Source organism: Hordeum vulgare, chromosome 5H, assembly GCF_904849725.1.
Source record: "Hordeum vulgare subsp. vulgare chromosome 5H, MorexV3_pseudomolecules_assembly, whole genome shotgun sequence".
Taxonomy (NCBI): domain Eukaryota; kingdom Viridiplantae; phylum Streptophyta; class Magnoliopsida; order Poales; family Poaceae; genus Hordeum; species Hordeum vulgare.
In genome coordinates, this window is record NC_058522.1 from 136,174,119 (window position 1) to 136,195,061 (window position 20,943).

Here is a 20,943-nt window from a genome sequence, read left to right on the forward strand (position 1 = left end):
TCTGAAAAGGTTCCAAGTTGGCATGGTATCATCATTTCACCCACATAGCATGTGCGAGAAAGTTGACAGGGTTACGGCAAAAATTGGATGCACTTCGTGTACAAAACAGACAATCTCTTTTGAAGTATCACGGTTTCATAGGGAAACTCGTCTGTTACAAAGGGATTTCATTTTTTTGAACTTATTTGAACTCCATAGTTTTTCTGTGTTCAAATTGCACCATTCAAAGCCACGTCATCAATTTACAACCCTTTATGACTTCATTTGTTATTTTTCATGCAGTTACTAATTATTTTGAGCTATAAGACCATGAAATTGAAAAGCATTTGAAATGAACACTGAAAAAGGTTCCAAGTTGGCATGGTATCATCATTTCACCCACATAGCATGTGCGAGAAAGTTGAGAGGGTTACGGCAAAAACTCGATGCACTTAGTGTACAAAACGGACAATCTGTTTCGAAGTATGAGGGTTTCATACGGAAACTCGTCCGTTACAAATGGATTTCATTTTTTTGAACTTATTTAAACTCCATAGTTTTTGTGTGTTCAAAATGCACCACTCAAAGCCACATCATCAATTTACAACCCTTTATGACTTCATTTGTTATTTTTCATGCATTTACTGATTATGTTGAGCTATAAGACCATGAAATTGAAAAGCATTTGAAATGATCTGTGAAAAGGTTGAAAGTTGGCATGGTATCATCATTTCACCCACATAGCATGTGCGAGAAAGTTGAGAGGGTTACGGCAAAAACTGGATGCACTTCGTGTACAAAACGGACAATCTCTTTCGAAGTATCAGGGTTTCATACGGAAACTCGTCAGTTATAAAGGGATTTCATTTTTCTGAACTTATTTGAACTCCATAGTTTTTCTGTGTTCAAAATGCACCATTCAAAGCCACATCATCAATTTACAACCCTTTATGACGTCACTTATTATTTTTCATGCATTTACTGATTATCTTGAGCTATAAGACCATGAAATTGAAAAGCATTTGAAATGAACTCTGAAAAGGTTCCAAGTTGGCATGGTATCATCATTTCACCCACATACCATGTACGAGAAAGTTGAGAGGGTTACGACAAAAACTGGATGCACTTCATGTACAAAACGGACAATCTCTTTCGGAGTATCAGGGTTTCATATGGAAACTCGTGTGTTAGAATTGGATTTCATTTTTTTGAACTTATTTGAACTCCATAGTTTTTCTGTGTTCAAAATGCACCATTCAAGCCACATCATCAATTTACAACCATTTATGACTTCATTTGTTATTTTTCATGCATTTACTGATTATTTTGAGTTATAAGACCATGAAATTGAAAAACATTTGAAATGAATTCTGAAAAGGTTCCAAGTTGGCATGGTATCATCATTTCACCCACATAGCACGTGCGAGAAAGTCGAGAGGGTTACGACAAAAACTGGATCCATTTCGTGTACACAACGGACAATCCCTTTCGAAGTGTCAGGGTTTCATACGGAAACTCGTCTGTTACAAAGGGATTTCATTTTTTTGAACTTATTTGAACTCCATAGTATTTCTGTGTTCAAAATGCACCATTCAAAGCCACATCATCAATTTACAACCCTTTATGACTTCATTTGTTATTTTTCATGCATTTACTGATTATTTTGAGGTATAAGACCATGAAATTGAAAAGCATTTGAAATGAACTCTGAAAAGGTTCCAAGTTGGCATGGTATCATCATTTCACCCACATAGCACGTGCGAGAAAGTTGAGAGGGTTACGGAAAAAACTGGATGCACTTCGTGTACGAAACGGACAATCCCTTTCGAAGTATGAGGGATTCATACGGAAACTCGTCTTGTAAAAAGGGATTTCATTTTTTTGAACTTATTTGAACTCCATAGTTTTTCTGTGTTCAAAATGCACCATTCAAAGACACATCATCAATTTACAACCCTTTATGACTTCTATTGTTATTTTTCATGCATTTACTGATTATTTCGAGCTATAAGACCATGAAATTGAAAAGCATTTGAAGTGAACTCTGAAAAGGTTCCAAGTTGGCATGGTATCATCATTTCACCCACATAGCACGTGCGAGAAAGTTGAGAGGGTTACGACAAAAACTGGATGCACTTCGTGTACGAAACGGACAATCCCTTTCGAAGTATGAGGGATTCATACGGAAACTCGTCTGTTACAAAGGGATTTCATTTTTTTGAACTTATTTGAACTCCATAGTTTTTCTGTGTTCAAAATGCACCATTCAAAGCCACATCATCAATTTACAACCCTTTATGACTTCATTTATTATTTTTCATGCATTTACTGATTATTTTGAGCTATAAGACCATGAAATTGAAAAGCATTTGAAATGAACTCTGAAAAGGTTCCAAGTTGGCATGGTATCATCATTTCACCCACATAGCACGTGCGAGAAAGTTGAGAGGGTTACGACAAAAACTGGATGCACTTCTTGTACGAAACGGACAATCCCTTTCGAAGTATGAGGGATTCATACGGAAACTCGTCTGTAAAAAGGGATTTCATTTTTTTGAACTTATTTGAACTCCATAGTTTTTCTGTGTTCAAAATGCACCATTCAAAGCCACATCATCAATTTACAACCCTTTATGACTTCATTTATTATTTTTCATGCATTTGCTGATTATTTTGAGCTATAAGACCATGAAATTGAAAAGCATTTGAAATGAACTCTGAAAAGGTTCCAAGTTGGCATGGTATCATCATTTCACCCACATAGCATGTGCGAGAAAGTTGAGAGGGTTACGGTAAAAACTGGATGCACTTCGTGTACAAAACGGACAATCTCTTTCAAAGTATCAGGGTTTCATACGGAAACTCGTTTGTTACAAAGGGATTTCATTTTTTGAACTTATTTGAACTCCATAGTTTTTGTGTGCTCAAAATGCACCATTCGAAGCCACATCATCAATTTCCAACCCTTTATGACTTCATTTGTTATTTTTCATGCATTTACTGATTATTTTGAGCTATAAGACCATGAAATTGAAAAGCATTTGTTGATTTTATTCGTGGCATAAACCGGGGCCTTCTAAACCGGTTCAAGTCACGAACCAGTACCAATGGTTGTGGGCCAGGAGCACGGCCCATTGGTCCCGGTCGTTCCTAGAACCGGGACAAATGGGTTCAAACGAACCGGGACCAATCCCCACGAGGCCCCGGCCGGCCCCCAGGGGTCATGAACCGGGACTAATGCCCGCCATGGGTCCCGGTTCATGAAGAACCGGGACTAATGGGCTGGCCAGGTCCGAATCAAAGCCCTGATTTCTACTAGTGACTTCACGACCTCAATCAGAGGCACGACGGCGATCAGCTTCTGCACCAAGCAGGAGTAGCTGGTCGGCAGCAGCTCTGTAGGACATAGCCTGATGAAGAGGTCCTTCATAGCCGGCTCCGCCGTCCGATGCAACTCCATGAGCTTTTTAAACTGATCGGAGACGAGGACAGGTTGCTCAGGGGCTTGAAATTACACCCAAAACGACCTCAACTCGGCATCCCCTTCCTAGGATGCATAGTGCCTTGTTGGATCCATGCACTCTTTAGGAGGTCCGTGAATGTGTTTAGAGAATGCCATACCCAGGTGAGCAATGCGAACCTTTTCCCACCAAAGACACATTGCATTAAGTATCACTTACCATGTGCAATTCGTTTGATTTGGTGGATCTCCTTCTGATGGCCTTGCGCTTCCATTTGCACCTCTTGGATCGCTACGGTAAAAGATGACAACTCGGAGGCTTGATCCTTATTCTTCTGCTCAAGGACCTCACATTTAGTGACAACATCCTTGAGCTCTTGCTGCACTTCAGCAACTCTAGCCTCGTACTTCTTAGTGGCAGACTTTGCCGATAATAGCTCAACAGCTGCTCGTTCGACAACAACCTTCTGTTTGGCAGCCTCTTGCCTCATTTTGTTCAGCTCAGCCTTGAGGTTCTCGAACTCTGCGACAACAACTACAATTCTCATAAAAACACCCGACACTTAAGGGAAAAAGTAAAAGTACCTCATTTTAATGAGGAAAATACTGATAGTAGCCCAGTTCGGACTTACCTGGTCCATCGTTGAACCGCTTGTTGAGAAGGTCAGCTCCTCCTTGGAGCTCTTAAGCTTTCATTCATTTCCGCTAACTCCACGATGCTAGGGGCTAATGCCGAAGACAAGGCCTGCATAAGCAATTCATATATATATGAGACTCCCAAGTTATTGGATTGTGAACCCTCTGCCAAGTTTTTCTACTATAGTACCAGTGTCTTGGGGGCTACGGCTCATTTCAATATTATAAGTGTTTTTCCACACTATTTTCATGCAGCATTTGTCTTTCTAACACACAGGGCTCGAGGGCTACTGAATATGGGGATTGCATATAAACCCATAAATTAAAATTACTTTGTAAAAAAATATAATGTTGTGTAATTACCTTGAAGCCCGTTAACACGCTGCCGAAATCTTCGTTCAATCCGCTGTCAACGGATCGAATGCTTTATAAAACCGCACCCAGAAGAGTGTTCTGTTCTTTAGCAATGGAGGAGTCATTTAAAATCTCCTCCATCCTGGCCGGCCATCCGATTTGAGTTTGCTCTATTACAGGCGACTCCGGGTGCCGCATTGCGGTTTCTCCTCTCAGAGAAGCCGGGGTAGACGATTCTGAAGGCTTGGAGGCCTCCGAAACTGTCTTTAGAGAGAGCTCGGGTTGACCGGGCTATCCCTCTTTGCTTGCTATGAGGGATTTGCCCTCATGGTCTTCGGCGACCGGGTGTTAGCCTCGGCCATCATATCATCATCCCCGCCCCTTGTGTCCGTCTCAGGGAGGGTTTTCTGGGATACCACCTCCCCTACCTCCTCAGTAACCAGGGAAAGGGTGTTGTGAGACGCGGTCCTGCTCTTCGCTAGTTCCATTGGCGGGGAGTCCCTTTCCGAGGCTTGGTCGACAGGGAAGTCACGCGCCGTACTACAATGGAGTAAGTATGTATATAGTCAATAACAAGACCTTAAAAGCGGAGAAGTAATATGATCTTTGGATTCATACCTTTGCGCTCGGGGCTTGACCCTGGGGGTCCTTCGAGGAACCCTTTTCAAGGTCTCAGACTCCTCGGCAGAATCTGAGATATCATCAAACAGGGCCACCTTGATCCCGCATTACCTTTTTGGGGCACTGGGGGTAGGTCTCCCTCGATGCCTTCGAAGGCCGCTCTCTTCTTCGTTTCGGAGGAGCCGCTTTCATCTTCACCTCTTCCTGCTCTCCCTTAAGAGCAGAAGGGGCGTGTGTGTCTTTGGATCTAGTATCCGGGGGTCCTTTTGAATGGAGGCCTCCTTGGGCCTCCTTCTTCTCTTGCTTCTCCTCCTCCTTCTTCTATGGCACCATGTATGGCTTTTCGACCAGGATGGCCATTAGTAAGGCCGTCCTGGGGCCCTCGAGCAGCTGTGTCGGGAAGTTGATCCCCTTGGATTTCTCTAGCGAGATCTGCGAATGCAGATGAAAGAGGGGTAAGAGCCTTATTAACGGGAAATATCTGAACACAAATAATGACATTTTACCTATCTGGGAGGGTGCGTGGCATCAATGCCAATGTCTTCCACCTCGGCCGATCAAGTCTTTTGCGGCTTGAACAACACCTTCCACAGCTTGTCGTGAGTGATGCGGTACAAGTGGTACACGGTGACAAGGTGATCGTGACTATAGGACCTCATAGGGGCGATCCGATGTTGATAGGGGAGGAGTCGGTGGCGTAGCATGACCCGAACCACGTTGGCCAGCTCAATCTTCTTCTTGAGCAGGATGGAGACACACCTTTGCAGCAACTCCACCTCCGTGGCTAGCCCCCAATCGAGCCCTTCTTCGTCCATGACACCAGTATGCTGGCGAGTCCAGATCTAAATCCGAGGGTGCTGCCCACTCCACGTCATGTGGTTTGGTAATGTAGAACCCTCATACTGCCATACCTTGACGGTTTCTATGAAAGAACCATCCGGCCATTGTACTAGGGGGAGCTTGCTAACCTCACTACCCCACAGTCTACTTGCTTGCCGCTAACTACCTGTGACTTGATGTTGAAAACATTCAACCACAAGACGAAGTGCGGTTTGACCCATAGAAAGGCCTCGCAGACAGTGATAAAAGCCAAAATATGCATAGAAGAGTGGGGCGAGGTCATGGAAATCCAACGCATAGTAAAACATCAAACCCCTTACAAAGGGGCAGAGTGGGAAGTCGAGGACCCGGAGGAAGTGGGTGATGAACACCACCCTATCGCCTTCTTTTGACATGGGGATAACTTGGCCCTCCTTCGGAGGGCGATGGACAATGTTCACCAACAGGTAGCCAGTGTGCTTCAGCTCCAAATTATCATTGTTGGTAATGCAGGAGGCCTCCCACTTTCCTTTAGAACCTGTCGTGGATATAAGTCTGACAGTAGATGTGTAGGGTACGAAAGGATGGGCAGAGCCTTAGCTACCGCGAGGATGTATGAGTTCAGGCCCCTCTACGGTGGAGGTAAAAGCCCTACGTCTCAGTGCTCTTGGGAGCTTAATGTCGAGTGGAATATGTGGTTACAGTAAATGCCAACCCCTGCACCAGTGGGGAAGGGCGGCTTATATAGAGTGCGCTGCCCTTCACAACGGTCCGGTGGACAGGGGTGGAGTAGTGGCGAATAAATGCCTATGTTACAGGTAATGTATGCCTTAAATGCTAATAATGGTGTATGAAAACGTATGACCGTTCCCCTCCAGGGAGGTTACAATATACAGAGTGGAATCCAGTCGGTACGTTTAATATGCTCCGAATGCTCGTCATCGACTGGATGATGGGGAAATCGTCACCGACTGGATGATGGGAAGTCCTTAGTCCAGTCGGAACTGTCTAAGGGCCTTGTCCCTTATGAAGGGTAGTCCTTGGGTAGGACCTATAGGGCAGGCCTATGACCCTACCCTGGGACTATAACCCCATCATTAGTCCCCGATGGATCGGGGTTGGAACGACGAAGTGATGCCTGGAGTACGGATCCGACTGGTATGGATGTGACTTTGGCGTTGTTTGCCTCGATCCATTTTATCTTCTCGACCAGTGATCCGAGTGAATATATCTGTGTAACAAATCGTCAGAGACCGAGTGCTTCCGCGGAATCTTTCGACGTGACCGGTCAACTGACAGCGGCGGACTTTCTGGGATCCTCAAATTTCGGTTGCCGCGCGCTCAGCGGGGATGACGACATCGTCATCGAGTGGTTTCTGCCGCCTCGATTACCGCGCCTTTATCTTCTCCACTAATATCGCAGCAGCCGGTCGGGGGATAAGATTTTGGGGCCACCTCTTAGTGACCCAGTCGGAATCTTATTTAAACCTCCCCAGCGGGGGTTTCTCGTTGCGCTCCCCTGATTACTCGTACTCGCCTCGCTTCTCCCGTAGCTCCCTGCGCGCTCCAAGCCTCCTCCTTCCTCTCCTCCTCTGCGGATCTGCTGCCTCCACCATGACGAAGGGGCAGACGAGTAAGCTCGAGTCGCAGAAGAAGAAGAAGAAGGCGGCGGCTCCTGCTCAGTGGCGACAGCGGGCCCTGCTGGCGGGTTCGATCCAGGGGGATTTCCTCCTTCCACGGTGACGGCGGACGACCTGCTGGAGCTGGTGGAGCAAGGCATGATTGCCAACAAGTCGTGGAGGCTGTCGGCGGAGGGCGAGACGCAGCCGGCGCCACAGGAGGGAGAGCGCGTCTTGCTGCTTAGTCACGTGTACAGGGGCTTCTCCTTGCCTCCTCACCCCTTCTTCAGAGGTATTATGAATCACTTCGGGGCGCAGCTCCATCATTTTCCTCCAAACGCAATAGCCCATCTTGCTGCATTCGTCGTGCTTTGCTAGTTCTTTGTCGGATGTCCCCCCCATTGGGGGCTCTTGAAGTACATCTTGTCCGCTAGGTCCCAAACTGTCAAAAAGCTTAGCCAGTCGGACGACAAAACCCATATCCTCCAGCTCTGCGGGGGCTCAGGCTTCCAGAAGAAAAACAAAAGTAGCTACCCCCCTCTTCAGTTGTCCGAGTCAATTAGGAACTGGCAGTCGACTTGGTTCTATTGCCAGGACGTCGCCCGTCCGAATGCTGCAACTGGGCTGCCACCTTTCAGCCTAGACCGACCGGCTCCTCCCAGATAGCTTGCGCTCTCGAAGGTGGAAAAGATCCAGATGCAACCTCTGGTCAAAGCGCTGATAGATGTCGTCCGCAAGGGAGTCACCGACACGGATTTGCTGGAGACTTTTCTGGGTCGGCGCATCCAGCCACTGCAAGCTCGGCACCACGCCATGTGGCACTACGCGGGGCCTGGGGACTCCACTCGGACTCATCCAGAATGAGTGAAGGAGGTTGTGACGGCGTGGGTCCGCAGCATCACAGGCGCCTACGATAACCCCAGAGGAGCCCGGCGAGTGAAACCCTTCCTCGCTGACAATCCTCCTTCAAATGAGGTGAGCACATCTTGTCGAGTGCTTTCAATCCTCTTAGATTTATCACTTTTTCTTGTATCACCGCCTGACGTCTGATGTTGTCGACTATATTTTGTGCAGGCATGGACCAACTGGTGTTCTCCCGTCTTAAATGGGAATCCAATTGAGGAAGAGGAGGGCAGCCAGGAGGGCAGCGTGGACAGCGTCGAGTACGTCTCCGACAGTGGGGAGACAGAGGAGGAGACCGAAGAGGAGGAGGGGGAAGTTGGGGAGCAGAGCTCGCCACCTCCACCATCAGAGCCTCGAACCAAGCGCCGTCACGAACCTGCGACTCCGTCGGCTCCTCTAGCGACCCCGAGTGCTCCGCCAGCCCCTCCCGTGGCTTCGAGTGCTCGGAGCGTGAAGAGGACCAGGGACGCTGCTGCCGAGCCCACAGACCAACCTTCCAAGGTGGCCAAACCGAGTGGGTCTAAGCCTCGGAAAGCTTTGCCTCGGATGAGGATCGCTGTTCCAGTTGCCTCAGCGTAAGTGACTTGTTCTCGTGTCTTCTTTCAGTATTTGATTGAACTCACGCTTATCGGTCGAGTGGATTTTACTCGATAGAGCTGCTACCTCCGCCACCTCTCTGCCACGCCAGGACGACGATCCCATGGATACGGATAACGTTACCACATCCCAGCAAGGTACGTTGTGACGACTCCGAGAGTTTGCATTATTGTTTCGCGAGTTCTGTCTTTAATCTTGTCCTTTTTCTGTAATCTCATGTTGTTCAGTTGGGCTTCCTACAGAGGTGATTCATCTGGAGGAGGACGACCAGAAGGTGTCAGGGCAAACTTTGGCGCCTGTCCTTGAGGCTGTTCCATCTGCTGCTGCTCCCACCATGGACGCGCCGCCGACCGAGACGATGCCGTCGACTGAGACGGTGCCCCTCACGGCTGAACCGACTGGAGCGGGACTTGGGATGCCCAAGGAGTCTCCTGTCGTGTCGGGTCCGTCGACCGTCCAGTACGACGCCCGACACCTCCCGGAAGACCAAGTGGGAGCCGCCAAGGAGGCCATGGTGCAGGTGGAGTTGATGGTGGGTGATGCCAAGGGAGTGTACGACTCCATCGCATCTTTGTACAAGAGAAGCTTGGAGCTCCGGGACGATATCCGAGTAAGTGCGCTAGTAAGTGTTTACTTTCCTCTTGTAACCCACTGGGGGTTTAAGTGATATACTCGGATATAGTAGGAGTAGTTTGCAGTGGGTTCACTCCGAGTGAACCTAGTGGGTGTAGTCCCCGAGACTTCTGTCGAGTGCTTGCACCGGCAGTTTTCTTTATATAAGTTTTCCGTGACTTGATCGGATCAGAGTTGATCTGTCCGAATGGTACCAGTGGGGGCACTCCGAGTGCACCCACTAGAAGTAGTCCCCGAGAGTAGTTTTACTGAGGTCGGGTAATAGTAGTCTCCTAGGCTTGTGTGTTTGTCATGTAGCTCAATAGGGCGGACCTGTTCGAGCTTCATGCCAGTGGGGTCATTCTTAGTGTAGTCCCCGAGACCGCTGTCGACTGCTTGCGTCGGCAGGGGTCTGAAGAACTTTGAGCTTTTACTTTCCTCTTCTCTTCGCGCTAATTTGCAGAAGACTTGCGAAATGGGATCAGCGTACAATGCTCTGAAGGCTGAAAAGATTCAGCTTGGTGCGGAATTGGAGGCAGCTGTGAATGACTTAGCTGGTGTGAAGGGGGCTCTTACTGACCGAGAGAAGTCTTTGGAGGAGTCCCGGGAGGCGAACAAGGCATTGGTGGCCGAAATTGAGAAAATGGGCAAGCAAAGAACTAAACTGATGGGTCAGATGAAGTTGATGAACAGTTGGTGCATATCGCAGGAGAAGTACGTCAGCGACTGGGCAAGGAAGATGATTGCGCTGCTCGGTGGTAAGCTTTTTGCCGAGTGCTTCCTGACTTTGTAGTTCATTCTGCGCTTACTTTTTGCTCGTCTTTGCTTTGCAGATTTTTGTATGGACGCTGAGGTTGAAGCAGCTGACATTGAGCGGTCGGTTATTCCGAACGTTCCACTCGGCGATGAAGCCAATCGGGACTTGCTCCGAGCGCATATTCGCCTTGGCAGAGTGGGACCTTTCATTGGCCGCCTGAGAGAAGTCATCGTCCGGATCGACAAGGAGCTGTGGCCCAAAGACGATTCCCGGCGGGAAATAGAAGGGTTGATGACTCGGCTGGGGGACGTCCCGAACAGAGTGCAGGCATGGAAGAAGACTACCGCTCGTTGTGGTGCGGACGTGGCGGTGTCGCTGGTCCGAGTGCACTGCAAGGAAGCTCGTGAAGAGAAGCTGAAGGCGTTGCAGGTCACCAACACCAAGAAGCTTCGATTCGAAGACTTCATGGAGACCTTCCTTGAGACCGCCACTCGCATCGCAGATGGGATCGACCTTGACACTTTTGTGGAGCCTGCCAGTCCCGGTGCCAGTCCTGACGATGCTTGAAAAACTTTACCTCGCTATGCCGAGTGGTATCTGTATCAAACTTTGGCCACTGCTGTTGGCCGTCACATTCGTGGTTTGGTGTGGATAAGCTTGATCCACACCGAGCCGACTATCGTAGATCCAACTTTGAATTCGAATCTAACATTTCGCTTTTCATTCGCCAAAACTTTTTTTTTGACAAGATTTTGGCTCATGGTTTTTGTTTGGCGTTTCTTGGGGAAGCCAATGGCAAACATGCGGAGCATGTAGTTGTCAGTTGTCTTCACATCCACATGAGCCTCAATGAGGGTCTGTGAAGTCTCCGAGTGCGCACTCGGAGCGAGCTTTTACTTAGGCGACTCTTCGTCGCGGCTAAGTCTCGAGTGCGACTTTAGTGCACACTCGGAGCGAGTTGTTACTCATGTAGTTGTCAGTTGTCTTCACATCCACATGAGCCTCAATGAGGGTCTGCTAAGCCTCCGAGTGGATCTCTAGGATACACTCGAAGGAAGCTTTTTTACTTAGGAGATTCTGGATCGCAGCTAAGTCCCCGAGCGCGACTGTAAGGTCGTACTCGGAGAGAGTTGCTACTCATGTAGTTGTGAGTTGTCTTCACATCCACATGAGACTCAATGAGGGTCTGCTAAGCCTCCGAGTGGATCTCTAGGATACACTCGAAGGAAGCTTTTTACTTAGGCGATTCTGGATCACAGCTAAGTCCTCGAGTGCGGTTTTTAGTGCGCACTCGGAGCGAGTTTGTACTTAGGCGATTCTGGATCGCAGCTAAGTCCCCGAGTGCGACTTTGAGTGCACACTCGGAGAGAGTTTGTATTTAGGCGATTCTGGATCGCAGCTAAGTCCCCGAGTGCGGTTTTTAGTGCGCACTCGGAGCGAGTTTGTACTTAGGCGATTTTGGATCGCAGCTAAGTCCCCGAGTGCGGTTTCTAGTGCACACTCGGAGCGAGTTTGTACTTAGGCGATTCTGGATCGCAGCTAAGTCCCCGAGTAAGGTTTTTAGTGCACACTCGGAGCTAGTTTGTACTTAGGCGATTCTGGATCGCAGCTAAGTTCTCGAGTGCGACTTTTACTGCACACTCGGAGAGATTTTGTACTTAGGCAATTCTGGATCGCAGCTAAGTCCTCGAGTGCGACTTTTAGTGCACACTCGGAGAGAGTTTGTACTTAGGCAGCTCTAGATCATAGCTAAGCCCCCCGAGTGCGACTTTTAGTGCACACTCGGAGAGAGTTTGTACTTAGGTGATTCTGGATCGCAGCTAAGTCCCCGAGTGCGACTTTTAGTGCACACTCGGAGAGAGTTTGTACTTAGGCGATTCTGGATCGCAGCTAAGTCCCCGAGTGCGACTTTTAGTGCACACTCGGAGAGAGTTTTATTTAGACCTGAGTCTGCCAACGCGAAAGAATTTTGAATTTGCAAGAAATCAATCTGCTTTGTATTACTTCAATGATGCTTGTTCTTTACATTGCCTCCGTCGGCGGTCACGTGTAGAAGCGCTTCAGGAGATCTCCGTTCCATGCTCGCGGCTCGTCCATTTCCCTGTCGAGGTTGTAGAGTCGATATGCTCCGTTGTTCAGCACCTAGGAGATGATGAAGGGTCCTTCCCAGGTGGGAGCCAACTTGTGAGGTCTCTGCTGATCCACTCGGAGCACCAGGTCGCCTGCTTGGAATGTACGACTCCTGACATGCCGTGCGTGAAAACGCCGCAGGTCTTGTTGATAAATTGTTGAGCGAGTCAGTGCCATCTCGCGCTCTTCTTCTAGAAGATCCACTCCGTCTTGCCTGGCTTGCTCTGCTTCGGCTTCGGAGAAGAGTTTGACTTGCGGAGAGTTGTGAAGCAAGTCACTCGGAAGGACTGCCTCTGCTCCATAAACGAGGAAGAACGGGGATCGCCCTGTAGATCTGTTTGGAGTTGTGCGGAGGCCCCACAGCACCGAAGGCAGCTCGGTGACCCATGTGCCGGCAGCATGTCCAACTTCTCGTAGGATTCGAGGCTTCAACACTTGAAGAATAAGTCCATTCGCCCGCTCTGCTTGCCCATTTGTTTGGGGATGCGCCATAGATGCAAAATCCACTCGGATACCTTGGTCTGTGCAAAAACCCTTGAATCTGTCCGAGTCAAAGTTTGTGCCATTGTCAGTGATTATGCTGTGCGGAACCCCGAATTTGGCGATGATGTCTCTGACAAACTTGATGGCCGTAAGGGCGTCGAGCTTCTTGATGGGCTTGGCTTCAATCCACTTGGTGAACTTGTCGACTGCCACCAACAGATGAGTGAATCCCCCTTGGCATGTTCTGAATGGACCGACTGTATCTAATACCCACACTGCGAACGGCCAAACAAGAGGGATCGTCTTCAGCGCAGATGTTGGTTTGTGGGACTTGTTCGAGTAGAACTGACAGCCTTTGCATCGGTCGACCATATCCTTCGCCATTTCATTTGCCTGCAACCAGAAGAAACCAGCTCTGATTGCTTTTGCGACGATTGCTCTTGAGGAGGCATGATGGCCGCAGGTTCCCGAGTGAATTTCTTCCAGGATTAACTGTCCCTCTTCAGGGGAGATGCATCGTTGAAGGACGCCTGAAACACTTTCTTTGTACAAATGGCCATCAATGACAGTGAAGGACTTCGACCTGCGGACGATCTGCCTAGATTGGACTTCGTCTTCTGGTAATTCTTGCCTTAGGATGTACGCAATGAACGACACAATCCAATCCGGGATGAGAGCAAGAATCTCCATGATCAAATCCACCACAGTAGGGACCTCGACTTCAGTCGGATCTGTTGAGCTCTTTGGTTGTACTGGTTCCTCTGTGAAAGGATCTTCTTTTACTGAGGGAAGGTGTAGGTGCTCGAGGCAGACATCACTCGGGACTGGTCTCTGAGTGGATCCAACTTTAGCCAATTCATCAGCTGCTTGGTTTTTCAGTCGCGGAACATGGTAAAGTTCCAGGCCTTCAAACTTCTTCTCGAGCTTCCTTACTGCATTGCAGTATGTAGTCATGGTGGGGTTCCTTACATCCACTCCTTCATCACTTGATTAACCACCAAATCTGAATCGCCATAGACCATCAGGCGACGAACGCCGAGTGTGATGGCCATGCGCAATCCATAAAGGAGAGCTTCATACTCTGCCTCGTTGTTGGAGGAATCGAAATGTATCTGCAACACATACTTAAGTTTATCACCTTTCGGCGATATGATCATTACGCCAGCGCCGGAGCCATTCAATATCTTGGACCCATCAAAGAACATAGTCCAATGAGCCGAGTAGATGTGAGTCGGTTGCTGTTGTTCGACCCATTCTGCTATGAAGTTAGCCAGAGCTTGAGACTTTATAGCCTTCTTGGCTTCGAACTTGATGTCGTAGTATAACATCTCCATTGCCCACTTTGCCACTCGGCCTGATGCGTCTCGATTGTGGAGGATTTCCGACAACGGAGCATCAGAAAAGACAAACACCTAGTGGTCTTGGAAATAATGAGCCACCTTCTTCGCAGTCATGTAGATCCCGTAAATAAGCTTTTGATAATGGGGATGCCTCTGCTTGGAAGGAGTTAGGACTTCGGAGACATAATATACTGGCCGCTGAGCCCTGTACACTTGGCCTTCTTCTTCGCGTTCGACTGTGAGAACAGTGCTAACGACTTGATTTGTAGCAGCGATGTACAGAAGAAGGGGTTCTTTACTGAGCGGGGCAGTAAGAACCGGCTGGGTGGAAAGCAGGGCTTTGAGGTTGTCGAATGCAATTTGGGCTTCGTTTGTCCACTCGAAAGTATCTGATTTCTTCATGAGTCGGTACAGAGGTAGCGCCTTCTCACCGAGTCGACTGATAAACCTGCTCAAAGCCGCTAGGCAACCTGTGAGCCTTTGAACATCATGTATTCTGACCAGCCGCTCCATTCGGACGATGGTCCCGATCTTTTCGGGGTTGACATCGATCCCTCGTTCGGAAACGAAGAAACCGAGTAACTTTCCGCTGGGAACACCGAATGAACACTTGGCAGGGTTGAGCTTGATATCGTACCTATGAAGGTTGGCGAATGTTTCTGCCAAGTCAGTCAGCAGGTCGGAACCTTTGTGTGACTTGACTACGATATCATTCATATATGCCTCCACATTTCGACCGATCTGGTCAAGGAGGCATTTTTGGATCATGCACATAAAAGTTGCTCCTGCATTCTTCAAACCGAATGGCATAGTGATGTAGCAGAAGCACCCGAATGGGGTGATGAAGGCTGTTTTTAATTCATCGGGACCATACAGACGGATCTGATGATAGCCTGAGTAGGCATCAAGGAATGACAAACGCTAGCAACCCGCAGTCGAATCAAGAATTTGATCAATGCGGGGGAGCGGGAAATGGTCTTTCGGGCAGACCTTATTGAGATGCTTGAAGTCGATGCACATTCGAATAGACTTGTCCTTCTTGGGCACCATGACAACATTGGCGAGCCACTCGGAGTGGTGTACCTCGCGAATGAAGTTGGCTGCCAAAAGTTTAGCCACCTCCTCTCCGATTGCCTTCCTCTTGTGCGCGGCGGACCAACGCAGGCGTTCTCGGACGGGCCGAGCAGCAGGATCCACATGCATTCGGTGCTCAACCAACTCCCTGGGTACACCTGGCATGTCAGCGGGCTTCCATGCGAAAATGTCCCAGTTCTCACGGAGGTATTGGATGAGCTCGGCTTCCTATTTTGGATCGAGGGTGGTGGAGATGTTCGTCGGGGCAGCGGTGTCGTTCGTCGGGTGGATGCTGACCTTCTTCGCGTCTCCCGCCGACTGGAATGCGGACTCCAAAGCTGGCTTCTTCGTACGCATCAAGTCAGCGGGGTCAGTTGTCTTCTTGTACTCGTCCAGATCGAGGATAGCCATCTGCTGATCGGCGATCCTCGACCCTTGCTGTAGACACTCCTCGGCCCGCTGCCGATTGCCTGTGACAGTGATCACACCTTTGGGACCCGGCATCTTCAGCTTTAGATACACGTAACATGGACGGGCCATGAAACGCGCATACGCCGGACGACCCAGAATCGCATGGTATGCACTCTGGAAGTCCACCACCTCGAATGTGAGTTTTCCTTGCGGAAGTTCTTGTCGGAGCCGAAAACGACGTCCAATGCGATCTGGCCGAGTGACTTGGCCTTTCGTCCAGGGACGACTCCGTGGAACTGCATGCTGCTCTCGCTAAGTTTGGACATCGGAATGCCCATCCCCTTGAGAGTGTCGGTGTACATGATGTTCAAGCCGCTGCCGCCGTCCATGAGGACTTTGCGCAGTCGGACTCCTTCCACCACCGGGTCGACGACCAGAGCCTGTCTCCCTGGGGTGGGCACGTGTGCTGGATGATCCGACTGGTCAAAGGTGATCGCAGTCTGAGACCATTTGAGGAACGTGGGATTGGTTGGGGTGGCCATGTTCACCTCCCTGTTCACCAGCTTCAGTCGACTCTTGCTTTCCACGTCAGCGAAAATCATCAATGTTGCATGGACTTGGGGGAACGGATCCTCCTTGTCTTCATCATCCTGTTCATTGTCCTTTTCACTCGGCTGCCCTTCGCTGAACCCTTGGATCAGGAGGCGACATTGCCGAGTGGCGTGCTTCGGGAATATGGCGTTGCCTTCTTCATCCATCTTGGTGTGGATTGGACATGGCTGATCCAGGATGGAGTTTCCGAACTGCTTCTTCTTGGGGGTGAACTGAGCTTTCCCCTTTCCCTTGAACTTGGCATTGGTAACGGCTGCTGCCTCTGCATGCGGAGTGGACGGAGCTTTCTTCTTCTGCTTCCGAGTGTTGTTCCCATCTCCATCGGCGACTGCTTTATGCTTGCCGCTACGTATGTGGTCGTCTTCTTCGCCATTTGCATAGCGTGCGGCTATCTCCATCATCTTGCTCATGGAGATCTCGCCTATCCGACCGAACTTCAGGTACAGATCTCTGTACCGCACGCCTGCCTTGAAGGCGGAGACTACTTGGTGTTCTGTGCCATTCTCCACCGTGTGGTAGAGGGTCGTCCAACGCTGGATGAAATCGCGCAGGGGCTCATTCTGCTTCTGGACACTGTGCTGGAGCTCCACGAGACCAGCAGGGCATTTGCACATGCCCTCGAAGGTCCTGATGAAGACTCGGGCCAGATCTGCCCAGCTGTAGATGCTTGAAGGAGCCAACTGGTTCAGCCACGCTCGTGCCGAGCCGTCTTGCATCAGGGGGAGATGTTTCATGGCGACCTCGTCATCTCCGCCACCGATCTGGACCGCTACTCGGTAGTCGTCCAGCCACGTTTCTGGCTTGGATTCTCCTGTAAACTTGCTGATCACCGTCGCCAATCAGAAGTTCGGAGGGATGTCAGCTGAACGGATGGACCGACTGAAGCACTCGGGGCCAGAGATGATGGTCCTGCTTCCACTCGGATGGTCTCTTTCGTGACCATCACGGTGGGCTCGACTCCTATCGACCTTCCTCTGGGCGATGTACCCTCTTGCGTCGGGCCTTGGATCATACGTGTCACCGACTGAACGCCGATCATCATGATGTCGGGGCCCGTAATGTCCACCTCGCGGAGGGGTGCGTGAACGGCAACGGTCTTCGGGATTCATGGAACGGCTGCCTCCTCTGCGTCGCTGATGAGAATCGGGGCTGAAAACCGACCGATGCGTGTTTGCTTGAACAGAACTGTTGTGGATCCTGTTGTGCGACTGGGAGACCGCCGAATTCTGCTGCTGCGCCGTGTGCAACAGGGCACGGATCTGCTCGATCCCCTACCAGCCTCTGAATCGGTCGGTTGGAGGGAATCAGCTATCTTGGCGGTGGTAGCCAGGTTGAGGACGGGTGTGGGGAACACCTCCACGTTGCTCTGACGGGTGCGTCGACTGGCAGAACGATGGGGCTGACGGCGAGCGCCGGATGACTCGCCGACCTCATGCTCATTCCGACCAGTCTGGCGGGGACTTTCATGGGAATTGGCCATGAGAACTTCGGCTGTAGGCCGCGACCCAAGTACTCGGAAGGCAACTCAGTCGGAACTGAGTCCAAGCACTGGGACGGCGGCGCGTCCACAACCGACTCGAGGACCGCCACTTGAGAGGACGCGTTCTGGCGTGCCTGGGCGTGTCGCTCCCAATGCTGGAGTCCCGGACGGCGGGACCGCTTGTTGCGGCGCGTGACGGGGGCGAAGATCGACATCAGAGCCGATTGCTGGAGAAGAAGGACGCCGCGGGCACCGGCACGGAAGTGTGTATCCCCGCGACTTGGAAGTGTCTCGACGTCGAGAGGCGCGTCCCGATGCCATGCCGAGTCGTTGACGATGAAGGAGAGTGCGCCGAGGAGGATCTCATGACCCATGCACAAATCTCCACCAGACGACATGATGAAAAGATGAAGTCGCAAACTCGCCGGAAGTCGCTTAGACGCCTGCCCCACGGTGGGCGCCAACTGTCGTGGGTATAAGTATGACACTAGATGTGTAGGGTATGAAAGTATGGGTAGAGCCTTAGCTACGGCGAGGATGTATGAGTTTAGGCCCCTCTACGGTGGAGGTAAAAGCCCTACGTCTCAGTGCTCTTGGGAGCTTAATGTCGAGTGGAATATGTGGTTACAGTAAATGCCAACCCCTGCACTAGTGGGGAAGGGCGACTTATATAGAGTGCACTGCCCTTCACAACGGTCCGGTGGACAGGGGTGGAGTAGTGGCGAATAAATGCCTACGTTACAGGTAATGTATGCCTTAAATGCTAATAATGGTTTATGAAAACATATGACCGTTGCCCTCCAGGGAGGTTACGATATACAGAGTGGAATCCAGTCGGTACGTTTAGTATGCTCCGAATGCTCGTCACCGACTGGATGATGGGGGAATCGTCACCGACTGGATGATGGGAAGTCCTTAGTTCAGTCGGAACTGTCTAAGGGCCTTGTCCCTTATGAAGGGTAGTCCTTGGGTAGGACCTATAGGGCATGCCTATGACCCTATCCTAGGACTATAACCCCATCAGAACCCGAGCCGGCTATGGCCAAATTTGGGAAAAGGTTTATAGAGATTGGGAGAGGATGGAGCTGGGCAGCTTGGAGCTCACAGGATTAGGGAAGGCGATGTCAATGTGTGATCTGAGAAGAATGTGGAGACTATGGTGGTAGTTTCTATTTTATAAGCCACTGTAATACCAAGAGCCCCTTTACTACACCATAGACCTCGCCACTTCCCGATATATTGCGCAGTTATGCGTCCGTTGGGATAGCCCAAATCATAAATCAAATTCCGTAAAATAGGGGCACAATCTCCATAGTGATGGAACATGCCAATGAAAGAACTATCTCGAACCACGGATCAAGTGTTTTATAACTGGTCAGTGGTCATGACGAGGCGTGACTTTTTGCTAAAAAGTTGTCAGACAAAAGTATTGTTCACATTCAAATGGTTGGCCTTCGAGGCTAAGTAACATATATTGTTCGGAAAGAGGGAAATCATCTGTGGCCAAACTATTACTGGACGAATATAATTGGGTAGAGGAACTCGCCACACAAGACAAAGACCTTGGACGCATGAAACAACTAGGAATCAAGACTACGACATTGAAGGCTAGTTCAAGGGCTACCGAGGGAGTCCAGGACTAAGGGGTCTCGGGCCGTTGACCTATCGTCAAGGGCCGGACTCATGGGCCTCCCTATGATTGTCATTGAAGAGCCGAATTTGAAGACAAGGCCATGTGCCGAACGGGATCTTCTGAAGCCTTGGTGTATGCTCCAAGTCAACATGATCATATCGGCATGTTTACTCCCTTATGAAACCGACATTGTGTAACCCTAGGCACCCCTGGTATCTATATAAACGAAAGGGTTTTAGTCCATAGGCTAGATTAAGATCAATACTCCTAGGGTTTTAGACCACATCATACAATCTCGAGGTATATCAACTCTGTACTTGATACAAACAAAGGAGGACATAGGGTATTACCTCCATCAAGAGGGCCCGGACCTCGGTAAACATCGTCTCCCCTATCTCCTGTTACCCATTGATCCAAGATCCACAGTTCGGGACACCCTACCCAAGATCTGCCAGTTTTGACACTTACATCTTGTTTTAAATATTCAATGCATGAATTTGATACTTTGGTGTTGCAACTGCATCACCAAATGGGCAATCCCACACACACAGGCTCATGCCGCGGAGTGTCCCGTAACGACCCCCCGACCACCACCCAGCCCACCACTTTGAGGCGCGTCAAACTTTTTTTTATGTAGTAAACATGGGACACATGATTTTGTGTATTAAAATTCTAAAAAGTTCATATATAATTCAGAAAAATATACATCATTTGAGTTCCTAGAAATTCATAGGTGAAATCATATGTGCCATAAATGGGGTTCACGCTTAGTCCCCATGCAATAAATGGTAAGAAATCTCAAACATCTTGGCTGTATGGAGAACATTGAAAATCTTGGGTTTTAGACTGCTCGAACACACACATTGAAAATATTTATTTTTACCCTAAAAAGAAAAACTAAAATTTGAAATTAAAGTAAGTCCAAAATTGAGTTGAAATTCATGAAACTTGGTTTTATACATATGTATACCACCGGTGATAGTTACCACCACTTGTATATTGTATGTTGTATGTTGTATTTATTAAATCGAATAGTATGTACGCATAATATATAGTATATAAGAAATGTTTAGAGAGTACATATACTACTTTTTTGGTAGTATATTTCGTATTTTGTGTATGCTTCTTTTTTACATACAAATATATACATATTTCACAAATATAATAAAAACCATGGGCCAATTTGCAATTTTTTCATGTAACTCATTTTAAAATATCTTATATATATTATATCAACATACTTACAATAATAAAATTATATATATATATATTATCAAATGATAGTCTATGAGACATGTGAGGTAACTATATATATACGACACTGATATGATGTGATATTTTTGGCCAAATTTGAGACAAGTTTCTGATATAATTTTCTTACAAACGTGACCTTATTAAAGGTTGGGAAACAATATCGTTGTCA